The 18,993-nt window shown below is 39.5% G+C and overlaps 1 protein-coding gene across 1 annotated transcript in view; it reads right to left on the bottom strand.

The window, feature by feature from the left end:
- Window positions 1–9,439, bottom strand: part of canx (calnexin) — a 70,930-nt gene extending 61,491 nt beyond the window's left edge. The window contains exon 1 of the mRNA XM_034182275.1: window positions 9,358–9,439. The gene's annotated coding sequence lies outside the window, so the exon portion shown is untranslated. The remainder of the gene's footprint in view (window positions 1–9,357) is intronic.
- Between the last annotated feature and the right edge of the window lie 9,554 nt (window positions 9,440–18,993).

Here is an 18,993-nt window from a genome sequence, read left to right as displayed (position 1 = left end):
AGGAAATTAGAGGTCATCCATGTCTTTATGTCTGTAAGACAATCCTGCAGTTTAGCTAATTGGTGTGTGTCCTCTGGCTTCATGGATAGATAAAGCTGGGTATCATCTGCATAACAATGAAAATTTAAGCAATACCGTCTAATAATACTGCCTAAGGGAAGCATGTATAAAGTGAATAAAATTGGTCCTAGCACAGAACCTTGTGGAACTCCATAATTAACTTTAGTCTGTGAAGAAGATTCCCCATTTACATGAACAAATTGTAATCTATTAGACAAATATGATTTAAACCACCGCAGCGCAGTGCCTTTAATACCTATGGCATGCTCTAATCTCTGTAATAAAATTTTATTGTCAACAGTATCAAAAGCAGCACTGAGGTCTAACAGAACAAGCACAGAGATGAGTCCACTGTCCGAGGCCATAAGAAGATCATTTGTAACCTTCACTAATGCTGTTTCTGTACTATGATGAATTCTAAAACCTGACTGAAACTCTTCAAATAGACCATTCCTCTGCAGATGATCAGTTAGCTGTTTTACAACTACCCTTTCAAGAATTTTTGAGAGAAAAGGAAGGTTGGAGATTGGCCTATAATTAGCTAAGATAGCTGGGACAAGTGATGGCTTTTTAAGTAATGGTTTAATTACTGCCACCTTAAAAGCCTGTGGTACATACCCAACTAACAAAGATAGATTGATCATATTTAAGATCGAAGCATTAAATAATGGTACGGCTTCCTTGAGCAGCCTGGTAGGAATGGGGTCTAATAAACATGTTGATGGTTTGGATGAAGTAACTAATGAAAATAACTCAGACAGAACAATCGGAGAGAAAGAGTCTAACCAAATACCGGCATCACTGAAAGCAGCCAAAGATAACGATACGTCTTTGGGATGGTTATGAGTCATTTTTTCTCTAATAGTTAAAATTTTTAGCAAAGAAAGTCATGAAGTCATTACTAGTTAAAGTTAATGGAATACTCAGCTCAACAGAGCTCTGACTCTGTCAGCCTGGCTACAGTGCTGAAAAGAAACCTGGGGTTGTTCTTATTTTCTTCAATTAGTGATGAGTAGAAAGATGTCCTAGCTTTACGGAGGGCTTTTTTTTATAGAGCAACAGACTTTTTCCAGGCTAAGTGAAGATCTTCTAAATTAGTGAGACGCCATTTCCTCTCCAACTTACGGGTTATCTACTTTAAGCTACGAGTTTGTGAGTTATACCACGGAGTCAGGCACTTCTGATTTAAAGCTCTCTTTTTCAGAGGAGCTACAGCATCCAAAGTTGTCTTCAATGAGGATGTAAAACTATTGACGAGATACTCTATCTCACTTACAGAGTTTAGGTAGCTACTCTGCACTGTGTTGGTATATGGCATTAGAGAACATAAAGAAGGAATCATATCCTTAAACCTAGTTACAGCGCTTTCTGAAAGACTTCTAGTGTAATGAAACTTAATCCCCACTGCTGGGTAGTCCATCAGAGTAAATGTAAATGTTATTAAGAAATGATCAGACAGAAGGGAGTTTTCAGGGAATACTGTTAAGTATTCTATTTCCATACCATAAGTCAGAACAAGATCTAAGATATGATTAAAGTGGTGGGTGGACTCATTTACATTTTGAGCAAAGCCAATAGAGTCTAATAATAGATTAAATGCAGTGTTGAGGCTGTCATTCTCAGCATCTGTGTGGATGTTAAAATCGCCCACTATAATTATCTTATCTGAGCTAAGCACTAAGTCAGACAAAAGGTCTGAAAATTCACAGAGAAACTCACAGTAAAGACCAGGTGGACGATAGATAATAACAAATAAAACTGGTTTTTGGGACTTCCAATTTGGATGGACAAGACTAAGAGTCAAGCTTTCAAATGAATTAAAGCTCTGTCTGGGTTTTTGATTAATTAATAAGCTGGAATGGAAGATTGCTGCTAATCCTCCGCCCCGGCCCGTGCTACGAGCATTCTGACAGTGTGACTCGGGGGTGTTGACTCATTTAAACTAACATATTCATCCTGCTGTAACCAGGTTTCTGTAAGGCAGAATAAATCAATATGTTGATTAATTATTATATCATTTACCAACAGGGACTTAGAAGAGAGAGACCTAATGTTTAATAGACCACATTTAACTGTTTTAGTCTGTGGTGCAGTTGAAGGTGCTATATTATTTTTTCTTTTTTAATTTTTATGCTTAAATAGATTTTTGCTGGTTATTGGTGGTCTGGGAGCAGGCACCGTCTCTACGGGGATGGGGTAATGAGGGGATGGCAGGGGGAGGGAAGCTGCAGAGAGGTGTGTAAGACTACAACTCTGCTTCCTGGTCCCAACCCTGGATAGTCACGGTTTGGAGGATTTAAGAAAATTGGCCAGATTTCTAGAAATGAGAGCTGCTCCATCCAAAGTGGGATGAATGCCGTCTCTCCTAACAAGACCAGGTTTTCCCCAGAAGTTGGCCAATTATCTATGAAGCCCACCTCATTTTTTGGACACCACTCAGACAGCCAGCAATTCAAGGAGAACATGCGGCTAAACATGTCACTCCCGGTCCGATTGGGGAGGGGCCCAGAGAAAACTACAGAGTCCGACATTGTTTTTGCAAAGTTACACACCGATTTAATGTTAATTTTAGTGACCTCCGATTGGCGTAACCGGGTGTCATTACTGCCGACGTGAATTACAATCTTACCAAATTTACGCTTAGCCTTAGCCAGCAGTTTCAAATTTCCTTCAATGTCGCCTGCTCTGGCCCCCGGAAGACAATTGACTATGGTTGCTGGTGTCGCTAACTTCACATTTCTCAAAACAGAGTCGCCAATAACCAGAGTTTGATCCTCGGCGGGTGTGTCGCCGAGTGGGGACACACCCGCCAAAAACCAAAAAATCATCAAGTTTCTTTCACATTTGAGAATGTTATGTAGGATCGGATCTTTTATCAACTGACAAAGGTTGATCCAGATAACAGATTTTGTGGCCATTTAAATTTAACACTGAAAACCACATTTAATGTATATTTTGTATTATATCTCATATTTGAAAGTGAGGTACAGACTGTCACTCCCCATCACCTGACAAAGTTTGATCCGGATCTGATTCAGATTATGGATTTGTGGACATCTGAATTTAAATGGTAAATGGACTGCATTTATATAGCGCTTTTCCATCTGCAGACACACAAACTCGCTTTACAATTATGCCTCACATTCACCCCGATGTCAGGGTGCTGCCATACAAGGCCCTGCCTACACACCGGGAGCAATAGGGGATTAAAGACCTTGCCCCCTTGCCCTTAGTGATTTTCCAGTCAGGCTGGGATTTGAACCAAGGATCTTCTTCTCCAAGGATTCTCAAGCCCAACACCTTAACCATTAGACCAGTGATTCTCAACCGGGGTGCCGCGGCACCCTAGGGTGCCGTGATCGATCGTCAGGGGTGCCGTGGGTATTTCTCATATTCGCGATTACCGTGAATTATTTATTTTATCCACAAAGCATAAAACGACAGAATCTGACGTCAAACGTGCTGCAGCCTCGCTCTCGTCTTACAGCGGGACAATAACAAGGAGGCTGACGACCGATTAAAACAGTGCCGTCTTCTTCAAAAGCCGTCTAAAATGCGGAGCGGTCGGTGTGTGTGTCTGTGCCTGTGTGCGCGCGCGGAGTTAACAGGCTGCAGACTGCGAGGGAGGGGGTGGGTGAGGGAGATTCCTGAATACAGGCGCGACACGTTCAGTGCGCAGCAAGCGCGGAGCAGAGAGAGGATTTTAACCCGAGTGAACGTTAACAAAACGGAAACGTGAAGCTGCCTTTACTTCTCTCTGAACTTTCTCTAAAGGTGTGATTCTGCCGTTACCATCCTGTTCACACCATGTGCGCGTCGTATGCTGAATTTATGAGATCATGAGATGAAATAAATCATCAAATATCTTTAAAAACATATTTAAAAAATGAGAATATATGAATGAACTGAGCCACAAAAAAAACAAAACAATGTTCAGATGCACAGACCACAAAAAGCAGGTGAGAACTCTGAATTTTAAACAGCTGTTATTTTCCAAAGGTATTTATTTGTTCAATCTTGAGCTTAATGTAGTGTTTAAGCACAAAACGTGACTGATGAGGAGAAACAATTTCAGAAATGCAACAGAAACAACCACAAATCAGAAAAAGTTGGGACTGTATGTAAAATGAAGATAAAAATAAAAATGTTGCACCATTCCCAGTTTCTCCACTCACAGAAGCCAAACGTTCTTCCAGAGTTGTGTAATTATACTACAATAGTAGAATATAAAGGGGAAAAAAAGAAAAAAATAGACAATATATTCGTTAATCGCAATTATTTGTCTGACAATTAATCGTGACAGCCCTACTTGAGATCAGAGCGCAAAATGCTTGAGGATTTTCGAAATGCTGTGTTTTCTGTATCGATTTTCTATTAATAATGATATTTGGGTTTTGCGCAAAACCAGAGGTAATAGCATTATACTATTATTTTGGTTGGTGGTGTGCCGCAGGATTTTGTAAATATAAAAAGGGTGCCGCGGCTCAAAAAAGGTTGAAAATCACTGCACTAGACCATCACCTCCCCCAAATTTTTAATACTGAAAAGCCAATTTGGTATACATTTTGCATTATATCTCAATCAAAAGTGCCTCAATCACTCATTTTTCTGTTATGGATTTACCCAGGGGCATAGGTTTGCATATGGACCATAGGGACAAGTCACAACCATTATTTTGGGATGGCAAAATAGTCCCTACCAATATTTAGCATTTTTGTTTATATAACAAAATCATTCACTATTTTTTTGCGAACTCGATACTATAATTTTAGTCGTCACGTTTTGTGTTTTCGACGTGCCAGAGTGACAGGGTTACCCATGTTGCAATTTCATTGCCTCACGTTCTTCTCACATGGACGTAAACAAAGCGCATCTCGTGGCAGGCAGTGCTTAATTTGTAAAGTGGGAGGTCTTTCTAGTAGTGCGTTCTAGTTTCCCCATTACTATAATTACTGTTTAAAAATGTGACATAAAATTCTTTGGAAATTAAAAAAAAAAAAAAAAAAAACACTAAAATAGCTACATTGTATGCGTTTTGTGTACGATCATTTCTCCCAAAATACGATAATTTTGAGGTTTTGGTACGATACTTTCATATTTCATATCTGGCAACACTGCGCCGGTGCAGAAAAACAAGAAGGGCGGGGTGGAGGGCTTGCGAACAATGCTGTGCGCCACACTTAAAATAAACTGCACACCCACACACACCTTCACAAATGACACTAACATCCTGCCTTTTCCTCAGAAATTACTACATTTATGTTTGCTGTCTGTCTGTACTTTGTCAGTTTTGCGCTCTTTTTCATACTTTTGCTATTTAAGCTATTTGTTTGTTTGCCTACATGCTTAATATTGTAAATAAAGTGTTAAATTATTCAGCATTATGTCGTCATATGTTATGTATTATGCTGTACTTGTGCGTCTAATGGTATGAGTGGGTTAGGGGGTGGTGATGGTATTGTCCCTACCAAAGCTGAGACCAAACCTACGCCCTTGGATTTACCTACACCACCAAAATTAGATGGCTGTTCCAATTCTGTGCCCATTTGTCAGAAACCAAGTAGCAAAAAGCAATGACAACCAATGTTCTGTGAAAATTATTTGAAAAATTTAGAAATCAAAAAAGTTGAAACAAAAAAAAAGACTGACAATACGACAAAAAAAAAAAAAAAAAAAAAACTGATTCAAGCACATAAACTAAAATACATCGTCCTGACATTTGATCACATCTAATTTAGCTTATGAAAAGACACTTCGAACAGGACTTTGACCTTGAACATTTTTTTCAAGGTAAAGTTTTTGTGGACTTGGAAACTAGTGTCGGCAGAGGGTTGCGCTCTACAAGAACAACACTATAGTTCAGACACTGGTTTAAAAGAAGATATTGCTTCACATCCCACTTCATTTTTGCAGAAAAGTTAAACTGAATCTTTTTTTTGGCTCATGAATTCTACTTGGTACCGAATTGTCGCAAAACATATTAGTTGTTTAAAATAGTATTAGTAGTAGTACAGTCACTTGCCCCGTTCCGGATCATTGCCGGTTCTGGATCACTGATGTAGTATTTGTGCCGCCGTTTCTCGTAATCAGCGTGAATAAGCTAATACTTGGTACCAATGGAAAGACTGATGTTTTGTCTACAAATGACCACAAGCTTGACCGGATCCAGCCATTCTTGTGATCAGCAGAGGAATCAAAACATCCGGTGTCTGCGGTGTGCATGCTTTTTCTAACTCACTCATTCCTCCAAGTTTGAAAGTAACGATCTGTAAGACGTAGCAAAGGTGAGTTAGCCATTTGGTGTTTTTGGTTCTAGAGTGGGAAAATACTTACTTGGGTAGAAAATGACAGTGTGTTATGTCTTGCTGTTTAATTGCTGCACGCATTTATCTCCGACGCGAAAATTTACCCGTTGTGGATCACTGAAGCAGCAGCCTCGTGTCAGTACTTGTGAGCCATGTGTACTTTGGGGGTCATCTCAACATCACGAATGGGCATGAACATGGGGGCTTTTACTTTTTAATTCGGGAGAAATCTCACCTCCACTTCATTTTTTGCTCGTAAAAGTGTATAACAGTACCTTTCGAAACTAAGTAAATTCTCATTTAATAAGTATAATTTATATAATTTTGTTTTCAAAACGCATTCTCGGGCACAGTGTGTATCATTCTGCATTAGAAGGGCTCCAGCCAGATGCCAGGAATGCCCCCAAAGTGACAGAGTTTCGTGATCCAGAACCGGGCAAAGTGATCCATTTCCGGCAAATATTTGCACCACACATAATGTGGCTTCACACTTTAAGTAGAAGGACTACCCCATCCTGACTTTTTCAGCTAGATAACATCCAAATACCCAATATAACAATACCCAATAAAGGATATTCACTTGCATTATGGCTCCGTATAGCGGGACTTTAAAAAGAGTGATCCGGAACTGGGCAAATGACTGTACAGTGGTCCCTCACTATAATGCGGTTCACCTTTCGCGGCCTCGTAGTTTCGCGATTTTTTCAGTCCAATTTTGTTTTTGTTTTTTTTTTTAAACAGCACATTGTGTTCTGCGTCCTCATCAAACAGGCTGGTCGCGGCACTGCAAAGGGAGAGTACACGCATTGTGTTCTGCTTGTCTGTTTATAAGAATCTTCTCGGCCAGAAGAAAAAAAGAGCACCAACAACTACCCATAACTGTGTTCTTCACTCGGAAAAAGACACCTGCACCGAGGTGTCACTCAGTGGATAAAGGCGCGACCAAGAGGCGCGGTCAAAGGAACTGTGAAATACTGGTCAGTCACTAATAATTTCTTATGTCCAACCTCGTAGGTTCATCGTTAAAATTAAATTCGTTAGTTCTATAAGCCATCATAATTATTTGTAGAAAAACGTTCTATTTTTATTTCTCAAAAAAAATGTTTGGGCCTGAAAACAAGTTGGTCTTATTTTTCTACTAAGGTCTGAACTTTGAGAGTGTTTACACAAGAGAGAAAAGTGAGAAAATGTAAATGCCTGTTTGAGAAAAGTGTATAAAGTGTGTAGTGAGGGGTTTTACAGCCTTGAAACAGCTATAATAATTGTAAAAAAAAAAAAAAAAAAAAAACGCTGACTACTCCGTGGATTTTGCCTATTGTGGGCTATTTTTAGAACGTAACTCCCACGATAAGCCTGCTCTCAGACTGCAGGCTTACTTGTAGTTCCTAGGGTTTGTAAGAGTAGAATGGGAGGCAGAGCCTTCAGCTTTCAGGCTCCTCTCCTGTGGAACCAGCTCCCAATTCGGATCAGGGAGACAGACACCCTCTCTACTTTTAAGATTAGGCTTAAAACTTTCCTTTTTGCTAAAGCTTATAGTTAGGGCTGGATCAGGTGACCCTGAACCATCCCTTAGTTATGCTGCTATAGACTTAGACTGCTGGGGGGTTCCCATGATGCACTGAGTGTTTCTTTCTCTTTTTGCTCTGTATGTACCACTCTGCATTTAATCATTAGTGACTGATCTCTGCTCCCCTCCACAGCATGTCTTTTTCCTGGTTCTCTCCCTCAGCCCCAACCAGTCCCAGCAGAAGACTGCCCCTCCCTGAGCCTGGTTCTGCTGGAGATTTCTTCCTGTTAAAAAGGGAGTTTTTCCTTCCCACTGTCGCCAAGTGCTTGTTCACAGGGGGTCGTTTTGACCGTTGGGGTTTTTACGTAATTATTGTATGGCCTTGCCTTACAATATAAAGCGCCTTGGGGCAACTGTTTGTTGTGATTTGGCGCTATATCAATTATCAATTTTATTTATAAACGAGTGACCACTATATGCAAAAAAAAAAGTCTTCAAATTGGACCTTCACTCAAAGTGTTTTTTGGGGGGGTGCCCATCCCCTTTCCACCTGCCACGCCCTGTGCAGGAAGAATGGACAACTTGTTTATGTTTAAAGCGCTACCTGACAGGTAAAAAGGTTTTTATTTCTGCTTTTATCTTGTCTCATCCTCAGAAAGAGACCGTGTATTTTGGAGGGATTTGTTTTTTTTTTAACCCCCCGTGGGTGAACTACTATTCAGTTTTTACCTGCCGTCTGCTTTGCACCAACAGCCAGACGACAATCACGGACTTTGACAGAAAAAGCGTAAATATGTTTCTAGAACTCGCCACGAGTGTCAGGTTCTTGTTAGTTTAATCGCCACAGAGATGCTAACTGTTTCAGAGCTGCTCCAACAAACAGCGGATTAACTGCTGCTCGATACACTGGTACACAAACCGAATCTATCAAACAGGTGGTTCGAAGAGAACCTGACGCGCTCAAACACTCCAAATGTCATTTACGACCATTAAACTGATCACGTTATTGATCCGCCTCTCACCGCCCCCGCCCGTTAGCTTTGATGCTACTTACCGAGCTGTGAGGCCCAACTAAGTATGAACCTTGAATTACATCAGCATTTCTTTACCCGATTTAATCTTAATTAGTAATTAAGTTGGTGCTGTTTCCATGATAGTGAAGGCCATTACAGTTGGCTGACACAGGTAACAATTTCCGCACAGACCAAACAGTTTCACACATTCGAAACCTTCCAAAATCTAAATTTTAAAGTATTTTGACACTGCGGTTGTTTTAAATGTTTCGACACCGATTCAAAGTGTCGAGACTAACAGGCTAGCTGAGCTAACAGGCTAAACAGTTAATTAGCCGTACTAACCCCACGCAGAGCATCGTCGCGAACAGCCAGTAACTAAAGCGCGCACACGCTACTGAAACCAAACACGACCAGCCCGAAAATAAAAGGCTTTTTTCGGTTATTGGGACATTAATCTGTCCGAACTCACCTCCGGCTCTCTGCTGTGACCGCCTGGGACCAAGAAAGGGGATCACGTGGGTTTTTTTTCGTCAGGAACCGCCCCTTTGTTTTACTGATTGGTCAATACAAACGACTACTTGACGTTTCCGGTCAACTGTCAAAATCCAATTGGTCGATGGGCACCTTTGGAGGAGCCGCCAATGCCCGCCCCTCTCTGCAGCTCAACCTCGTGGACAGCGCTGATTGGTGGAGCTGTGAAATGAACCGTGTGTTGATTGGCTGGAGAGAGGTCACTAAACCGGCCCGGTGGCTCCGTTTCAAAACGCAACAGAAACGGTGGCGCGTTTAACCTTTACAACGATCAGAAAGAAAAGAAAAATAGATCAATCTGCAGCGTTTTTCTGTCTAATACAAACGCTCACAATATTACAATCAAGCCACACACACACACACGCATTCTCTCTGTCTCTCTCAGCTTTACCTGACAGCCAGAACGCATCCCTGATGAACACCAGAGTTCCCATAGGTTCCGCCCAGCACTCAGTTCCTGTGTGTAAACTGGAACTGTAGTGAGAACTCTGTCGTTTTCAGTTTCCGTCTGTGTCTGAAGTCTCACCTCCTCACACTTACTTCAGTTGGGTGGACTGTCACAGTGCTAATGAAGCATCTGGTCCAGGACACAGACATCCTCCTTGTGCCACTGAGGAACACACCGTGCTGCCTTTTTATATCAGAATGAGCCATAGGTTTTTAAGCTAAAGACTGAGATTCATTCTGCACCAGCTGACATCAAGTCTCATGCCCATCAAGTCTCATTAAGCATTTTTGCTAGCGGTTAGCTTGCGTTAGCTAGATCAATTTCCCCCTCCCCGTTTCTTAAATATTTCTGTTAGTTTTTCAGTGTAACTGCTGTGAATTTTAGATCATTACTTTTAGCTCTTGTGTTAATCTTAGGAGTGGTTAGCATATTCATTAGTGGTTAGCTCGCGCTTGCTTGGCTATATTCTTGAATTTTCTGGTGCACATAAAACCTCCATAATGCTGGCAGATAGGGTAGCTCTTTTAGAGGGCCGTGTCCATAAGCTAGAACAGCTTCTTAGCTCAGTGGAGATAGATGTTATGGGCACTAGTGTTGGGCTGGCTAGCGTGCCTATTAGCATCAGCCTAGAAATACCAGCTATGGATGATGGTTTTTGGACTGTGGTTAGGGGGAGGAAGTCACATAGGCCTTGGTGCCTGGTTGTGGTGCCCCGATCACACTCGTCACTGCAAACTGGTTATCTTCCTTGGATATGCTTGATTTGAGTTCTTTGAGCCCACAAGTGACTTCCACTCCTATCTCCAAGCTGAAACACCGCAAAATCAGGTTACAGAAGCCGGCTGACATTAAATGTAATTAAATGTATTAAATGAGCCTTAGTGACATGAAAGTTGGGGTTCCACAGGGTTCCGTCTTAGGCCCCCTGCTTTTCTCCTTTTATATAGCACCCGTTGGGCACATATTGCTGCGTTTTGGAGTTACCTTTCACTGCTATGCTAATGATACTCAATTGTATATGCTGATAACTGCTGGTAATTTCACTTCTATAAAAACACTAGAGGATTGCCTTACATCAGTGATCAATGAACCTTGGGGTGATTTTTGATCCTGTGTCGTAGTGATGTCAGTCTGACACCAAAGCTCCAATCCTTGCTTCAAACTCGAAGTTGCGTTCTCTTTGAACCACTGCTTTAAAGTTTGCTTTGCGGCAGAGCAACTGACGTAAACTAGAAGTTATGAAGCAGTACTGCTTCAGTCCCGAATGAATCGCTTCATATCGTGAGATGAGTCGTTGAAGCGAGACTTGCTTCAGGAAGCTTCTGCGCGCTAAAACACACCTAAAGGCACCCGTCACAACAAACATGTGGGTTTGTTGTCAGAGTTGTTGTCATCATCATTACTGTTTTTGGATCAAAATGGAGCCAACCAGGAAGAGAAGCCGTTCTCAAATGTGGGAACACTTTGCGCTGATCAGTCCTAATAAGGTGAGTACTTTATTACTAAACAAGCATCTTAAAAAGGTAGTAATGTAGCAGTTTGTAAGTTAGGTACAGTTGCATGTGTGGTTGTAAAGGCTGCATAAATATTGTTTAGCCAACGAGAAAAAATGTGGGTAAACATTTCTGTGGTCATTCTAGTACACCAGAGGTTCCTCCGATCTTTGCAAGGGAGGACCAATCATGTATCTCTGAACTTCAATCGTGGCATCCGATGTATAATACCTGTGAGCTCTTGTGTTTTTCAAAAGCTGGAGAAGTTGTCAGCAAAAAAAAGAAATCGCCCGAGTCCACAAACAGTGGAAAACTCTTATTCCTCAATAAAAACCTCTGAATTCCCATCCCCAAATTTCATGACAGTCTATTACACAAGCACAACCCACTTTCCCTGCACCTATTTTGTGTCCTAAATAACAATCTCTGAATTCCCATCCCCAAAATTCATGACTGTCCTGAGTAACAAGCACAGCCCACCTTCCCTGCACATACTTTGTTCCCTTAAGCACACCCTCTCTCAGTCCCAGATACCAGACAGTATTGTCTAGTATTTCACCACTCGATGTCACTGAAATGAAGAGTCAAGACAGAAGTCAGACAACCAGAGCAAGAATTTTAGCCAAGGAAGCTTCTGCGATTTGAAGCGAAACGTCCTTGTGTCAAGCAACCCAGTCCAGTCGAAGATTCAAGCTTCTCTACTATGGAAACCACCTGGACAACAGAGTCTTCACAGAAACACTGAAATGAAACTTTTAATGAATGAACCAATGTTCAATACAGTTGGAAAAGTGGTTCAATACTGCTTTATTGCTTCATTTGAGCATCACTACTGCGTTGTCCTTTGGCCTTCATATTAGGGATATTACGAGAAGTGCCTTCTTCTATTTGTGAGATATAGCAAGGATTCTTCCCATTTTGTCCATGGCTGTTGCTGAGACTCTGATCCATGCTCTTGTTTCTTCCAGATTGGATTATTGTAATGTCCTATTTTCAGGGTTATTGCAGTCCAGTATTAGGGGTCTCTAATTAGTTCAGAATGCTGTTGCCAGACTTTTGACATGGAGCAGAAAGTGTGACCACATCACACCTGTTCTGGCATCTCTCCATTGGCTGCCTGTCTCTGTGAGATCAGATTTTAAGGTTCTGATATTGGCCTATAAAATTGTTCATGGACTGGCACCAATCTACCTAGCTGATCTGGTTAAACGCTACGTACCAGCCCGAGCTTTGCGCTCACAGGATGCAGGACTGCTTTGTGTACTGAAGAAAATGTCTGTGGGTCAAAGAGCTTTTTCTTATCGTGCCCCAGTCTTATAGAATGGTCTCTCAGCGTCAATAAAACAGTGATACTGTGGAGACATTCAAGTCAAGACATCTGTTTCATCAGTGCTATGATTAGGGTGTTGCATCCTTTTGAATTTTTAAATTTTATTCTTTTTCAATTTTATTCTTTTCATTTTTAATTGTGTTTTTTTAAATTTGTTGTTTTTAATTCATTTGAAATTGTTTTCGAACTGTTTGTGTGAAGCGCCTTGGGGTGACACTGTTGTGAGTTGGCGCTGTTATAAATTGAATAAATTGAAAATTGAATAAATCAAGTCTCATCAATTATCAATTCTCATCAAGTCTTATCAAGTCTCAAGTGTCATCAGCTCTCATCAAGTGTTATCATTTCTCAAATCTCCTCAGTTTTTATCAAGTCAAATCAATTTTATTTATATAGCGCCAAATCACAACAAACAGTTGCCCCAAGGCGCTTTATATTGTAAGGCAAAAGCCATACAATAATTACAGAAAAAACCTAACGGTCAAAACGACCCCCTGTGAGCAAGCACATGGCGACAGTGGGAAGGAAAACTCCCTTTTAACAGGGAGAAACCTCCAGCAGAACCAGCCTCAGGGAGGGGCAGTCTTCTGCTGGGACTGGGTGGGGCTGAGGGGAGAGAAACAGGAAAAAGACATGCTGTGGAAGAGAGCAAAGATCAGTCACTAATGATTAAATGCAGAGTGGTGCATACAGAGCAAAATGTGGTGTCACCAAATTCACTGCACACAACAGCCATGTCCTGTTGATTATACTACAGCACTCACTTTGGGAAAAAGTCATTTTTTAAAAAAAAATTTTGGAGAATTTTTTTATTGATAAAATTTTCAAAAGCATCGAAGTCACAAGATGTGGTGTCACCAAATTCACTACACACAACAGTGGTGTCGTGTTGATTATACTATAGGACTCAGTTTGGAAAAAAGTAATTTTAAAACATTTGAGAATTTTTTTATTGTTTAAATTTTCAATAACAAAGTCATTAGGTGTAGTGACAAAATTTACTGCACACAACAGTGGTGTCTGGCTGATTGTACTACAGAACTCGCTTTGGAAAAAAGTCATTTAAAGAAAATTGGAGAATTTTTTATTGTTTATATTTTCCAATAGCATCAAAGTCATAAGGTGTAGTGACACAAAATTTACTGCACACAACAGTGGTGTCCTGCTGATTATACTACAACACTCACTTTTGGAAAAAGTCCATCCATCTTCTACCGCTTAGTCCAATTAAGGGTTGCGGGGGGCTGGAGCCTATCCCAGCAGTCAGAGCGCGAGGCGGGGTACACCCAGGACAGGACACCAGTGTCGCAGGGCCACAAATAGACAAACAGACACACCCACACACACACCTAAGGGCAATTTTCCATTCCACCTAACCCGCATGTCTTTGGATGTGGGAGGAAACCGGCGCACCCGGAGGAAACCCACGCAAACATGAGAACATGCAAACTCCACACAGAAAGGCCACGGGAATTGAACCCATGACCTTCTCGCTGTGAGGCAACAGTGCTAACCACTAAGCCACCGTGCTGCCCTTGGAAAAAGTCATTTTCAAAAATTTTGGAGAATTTTTCATTGTTATATTTTCAATAGCATCAAAGTCATAAGGTGTAGTGACACAAAATTTACTGCAGACAACAGTGGTGTCCTGCTGGTTATACTACATCACTCACTTTGGGAAAAAGTCACTTTAAAAAAAAATGGAGAATTTTTTTATTGATTAAATTTTCAATAGCATCAAAGTCACAAGATGTGGTGTCACCAAATTCATTGCCCACAACAGCGGTGTCGTGTTGATTATACTACAGAACTCAATTTGGGAAAAAGTAATTTTAAAAAAAAAATTGAGAATTTTTTTGTTTAAATTTTCAGTAGCATCAAAGTTATAAAGTGTAGTGACAAAATTTACTGCAGACAACAGTGGTGTCCTGCTGATTATACTACAACACTCACTTTGGGAAAATTCATTTAAACTTACTTTTTCCCCACACTGAGTCCTGTAGTATAATCAGCAGGATACGACTGTTGTGTGCAGTGAATTTTGTGTCACTACACCTTATTACTTTGATGCAATTGAAAATGAAAAAATTCAAAAATTTTTAAACTTATTTTTCCAAACTGAGTCATGTACTATAATCAGCAGTACACCTCATGACTTTGACGCTATTGAAAATATAAAGGAAAAAATATAAAATGAAAATATAAAGAATCAAAAATTCTCCAAAATTTTTTAAAATTAATTTTTTTCTAAACTGAGTGCTGTAATATAATGAACAGGACACGGCTGTTGTGTGCAGTGAATTTGGCGGCACCACATCTTGTGACTTTGATGCTTTTGAAAATTTAAACAATAAAAATTTCTCAAATTTTTTTAAATGACTTTTTCCCAAAGTGAGTGTTGTAGTATAACCAGCAGGACACCACTGTTGTCTGCAGTAAATTTTGTCTCACTACAACTTATGACTTGGATGCTATTGAAAATGAAATATAAAATTCCCCCCCAAAAATTTTTTAAAACTGACTTTTTTCCAAACTGAGTTCTGTAGTATAATCAGCAGGATACCACTACACCTTATGACTTTGATGCTATTGAAAATTTAACAAAAAATTCTCCAAAAATTTTTTAAATGACTTTCCCAAATTGAGTGTTGTAGTATAATCAGCAGGACACCACTGTTGTGTGCAGTGAATTTGGTGACGCCACATCTTGTGACTTTGATGCTATTGAAAATTAAAAAAAAAATAAAATAAATTCTGCCAATTTTCATAATGGTATTTTCCCCAAACTGAGCTCTGTAGTATAATCAGCAGGACCCGACTGATGTGTGCAGTAAATTTTGTCTCACTACACCTTATGACTTTGATGCTATTGAAAATTTAACAAAAAATTCTCCAAAAATTTTTTAAATGACTTTCCCAAATTGAGTGTTGTAGTATAATCAGCAGGACACCACTGTTGTGTGCAGTGAATTTGGTGACGCCACATCTTGTGACTTTGATGCTATTGAAAATTAAAAAAAAAAAAATTCTGCCAATTTTCATAATGGCATTTTCCCCAAACTGAGCTCTGTAGTATAATCAGCAGGACCCGACTGATGTGTGCAGTAAATTTTGTCTCACTACACCTTATGACTTTGATGCTATTGAAAATGAAAAATATAAATATAAAATTCTCAAATTTTTTCAACTTACTTTTTTTTTTTAAAACTGAGTCCTGTAGTATAATCAGCAGGATACCACTGTTGTGTGCAATGAATTTTGTGTCACTACCCCGTATGACTTCGATGCTATTGTAAATATAAATAAAAAATTCTCCAAAATTTTTTTAAATGACTTTCCCAAAGTGAGTGTTGTAGTATAATCAGCAGGACACCACTGTTGTCTGCAGTAAATTGTGTGACTACACCTTATGACTTTGATGCTATTGAAAATAGCAATCAAAAATTCTCCAAAATTAATTTTTTCAAACAGTGCTGTAGTATAACGAACAGGACACGGCTGTTGTGTGCAGTGAATTTGGCGGCACCACATCTTGTGACTTTGATACTTTTGAAAATTTAAACAAAAATTCTCCAAAAAAATTTTTAAATGACTTTTTCCTAAAGTGAGTGTTGTAGTATAACCAGCAGGACACCACTGTTGTCTGCAGTGAATTTTGTGTCACTGCACCTCATGACTTTGATGCTATTGAAAATATAAATAAAAAATTATCCAAAATGCTTTAAAGTTATTTTTCAAACTGAGTCCTGTAGTATAATCAACACCGCTGTTGTGTGCAGTGAATTTAGTGACACATCTTGTGACTTTGATGCTATTGAAATAAAAACTTCTCCAAAATTAGTTACAATTATTTTTTTCCAAATTGAGTTCTGTAGTATAATCAGCAGGACACCACTGTTGTGTGCACACCTTATGACTTTGATGCTATTGAAAATAAACAATCTAAAATTCTCCACAATTTTTTAAAATTACTTTTTCCCCAAATTGAGTGCTGTAGCATAATCAACAGGACATGGCTGTTGTGTCAAGTGAATTTGGTGACACCACATCTTGTGACTAATGTTTTGGAAAATTTAAACAAAAATCTCAATTTTTTTTATTACTTTTTCTCAAAGTGAGTATGTAGTATAACCAGCAGGACACCACTGTTGTCTGCAGTAAATTTTGTCTCACTACACATGACTTTGAGGCTATTGAAAATATAGTCAAAATTTTTTTTAAATGACTTTCCCAAACTGAGTGCTGTAGTATAATCAACAGGACAGGGTTGTTGTGTGCAGCGACTTTGATGCTTTTGAAAATTTAAAAAATATTCTGCAAAGTTTTTCATAATGGCATTTTCCCCAAACTGAGTGTAGTATAATCAGCAGGACCCGACTGATGTGTGCAGTGAATTTGGTGATGTCACTCATTACAATGATTTATTCAACAATTTTCTGTGTTTGCACTTTGTAGACGGTCCCTAAGCTTCCCTGTCTGTTCAGATTGGTGTCATTTTTCCAGCTCAGAGGACGGCTCATATGGATAAAAATAAGGTTGTAGCTCGTTGTCTGCCTTCCTGAGGTTAGAAACGAGGGGTGTTTGTCTTTCTACAACGTGTCTCTGATCTATTGATCTGTGAACATTTTTCTACCTTTACCTTCAGGAGTCTAAGTTGTTTTATGTGTATGCTTCCGTACTTCCAGACCCTCAGTAAAGACGCGGGCTGAGCTCAGCCGATAACACACTGCAATCAAACAAAGTGTAGATTTTCCCCTGAAGTGCTCCTGGAGGAATGTCCAGGGAGGAGCACGGGGCGACTTCCAGCTTTCACTCACACGGCCACACCGTCCGCATGCCAGTGTGTGGGACTTAGGTAAAGTTAGAAAGATACAGATTCTAAGTTCACGGCTCAAAAGATCTGAAGAGAAACGCTGTAGAAAGACAAACCACTAGTTTCTAACCTCAGGAAGGTAGACAACGAGCTACAACCTTATTTTTATCCATATGAGCCGTCCTCTGAGCTGAAAAAAAAAAAAAACTGATCTGAACGGGCAGCCGGCAGAGAAATGGAAGCTTAGGGATCGTCTACAAAGTGCATACATGGGGAAAAAAAAAAATGACACCAGAAAATTGAATAAATCATTGTAATATCACCAAATTCACTGCACACATCAGTGGGGTCCTGATTATACTACAGAGCTCAGTTTGGAAAAATGTCTATGAAAATCTTTGCAGAATTTTTTAAAAGCAAAGTCACAAGATGTGGTGTCACCAAATTCACTGCACACAACAGCTGTGTCCTGTTGATTATACCAGAGCACTCAGTTTTGGAAAAAGTAGTTTTAAAAAATTTTGTAGAATTTTTGATCGTTTAAATTTTCAATATTCTTGTATCCGTTTTGAGAACCAGGGATGGTAGGTTGAAAAGCTTTATCCCATGGGAACTCTCCCTACCCACCCAAGCGGCTCAAGAAAAATGTAATAAGACATTTTATATATATATATATATATATATATATATATATATATATATATATATATATATATATATATATATATATATATATATATATATATATATATATATATATATATATATATATATATATATATATATATATATATATATATATATATATATATATATATATGGCAGGAGGATGGAAGAGAGCGATATAGCGCTCAGGTTGGAGACCTAATAACAGATTGACAGTTGCTGACAACGCCACCTAGGATAGGCCTAGGACCCTGCACAAGGCAGACAGGTTTGTTTTTACCTTTTTGAAAAAAGGGGAACAGAGACCAAAAACTAAAAAGAATATAGCTTTATTTATTCCCAACCTTGATTAGTTAAAGTCACCCCATTTACCAATATAGAAAAAAAACACTAAGTGGAAAAAACAAACCCAAACTCAATAAAATTACAAAATTCATCCGCACAAAAAAGAAAACATGCAAATAAACCAAATATATTACAGTTAAAAACCACATTAAACACGTAGGGTGATGATAAAAAAAAAATGACACTCAATAAAACAGGTATGGGATAATGTGGAACAATGCCAGCATGCGATGTGTTCTTTTTTTTTGCCCACCTCTGGCTTTGTAACCCTTACAATGTCTGTACAAAGTCCAAATTCTTAGACTGTTAATAAGATGCAGCTTGGTCAAATACCCAGGAAATCAGCAGCAGCAGGAGTTACGCAAGGCATGGCCAGCCTCTAAATTATCAAGCCGACGCAGCTGTCCCAGCAGCCACTGCGGGAGGCGCAGCCTGGTTCCCGCTGTGATGTAAACACCACATTAGCAGACCAAAATTAT

This window comes from Thalassophryne amazonica, chromosome 11, assembly GCF_902500255.1.
Source record: "Thalassophryne amazonica chromosome 11, fThaAma1.1, whole genome shotgun sequence".
Classification (NCBI taxonomy): Eukaryota; Metazoa; Chordata; class Actinopteri; order Batrachoidiformes; family Batrachoididae; genus Thalassophryne; species Thalassophryne amazonica.
Note: the sequence above shows the minus strand (reverse complement) of the source record. Positions and strands in the feature narration are given on the sequence as shown.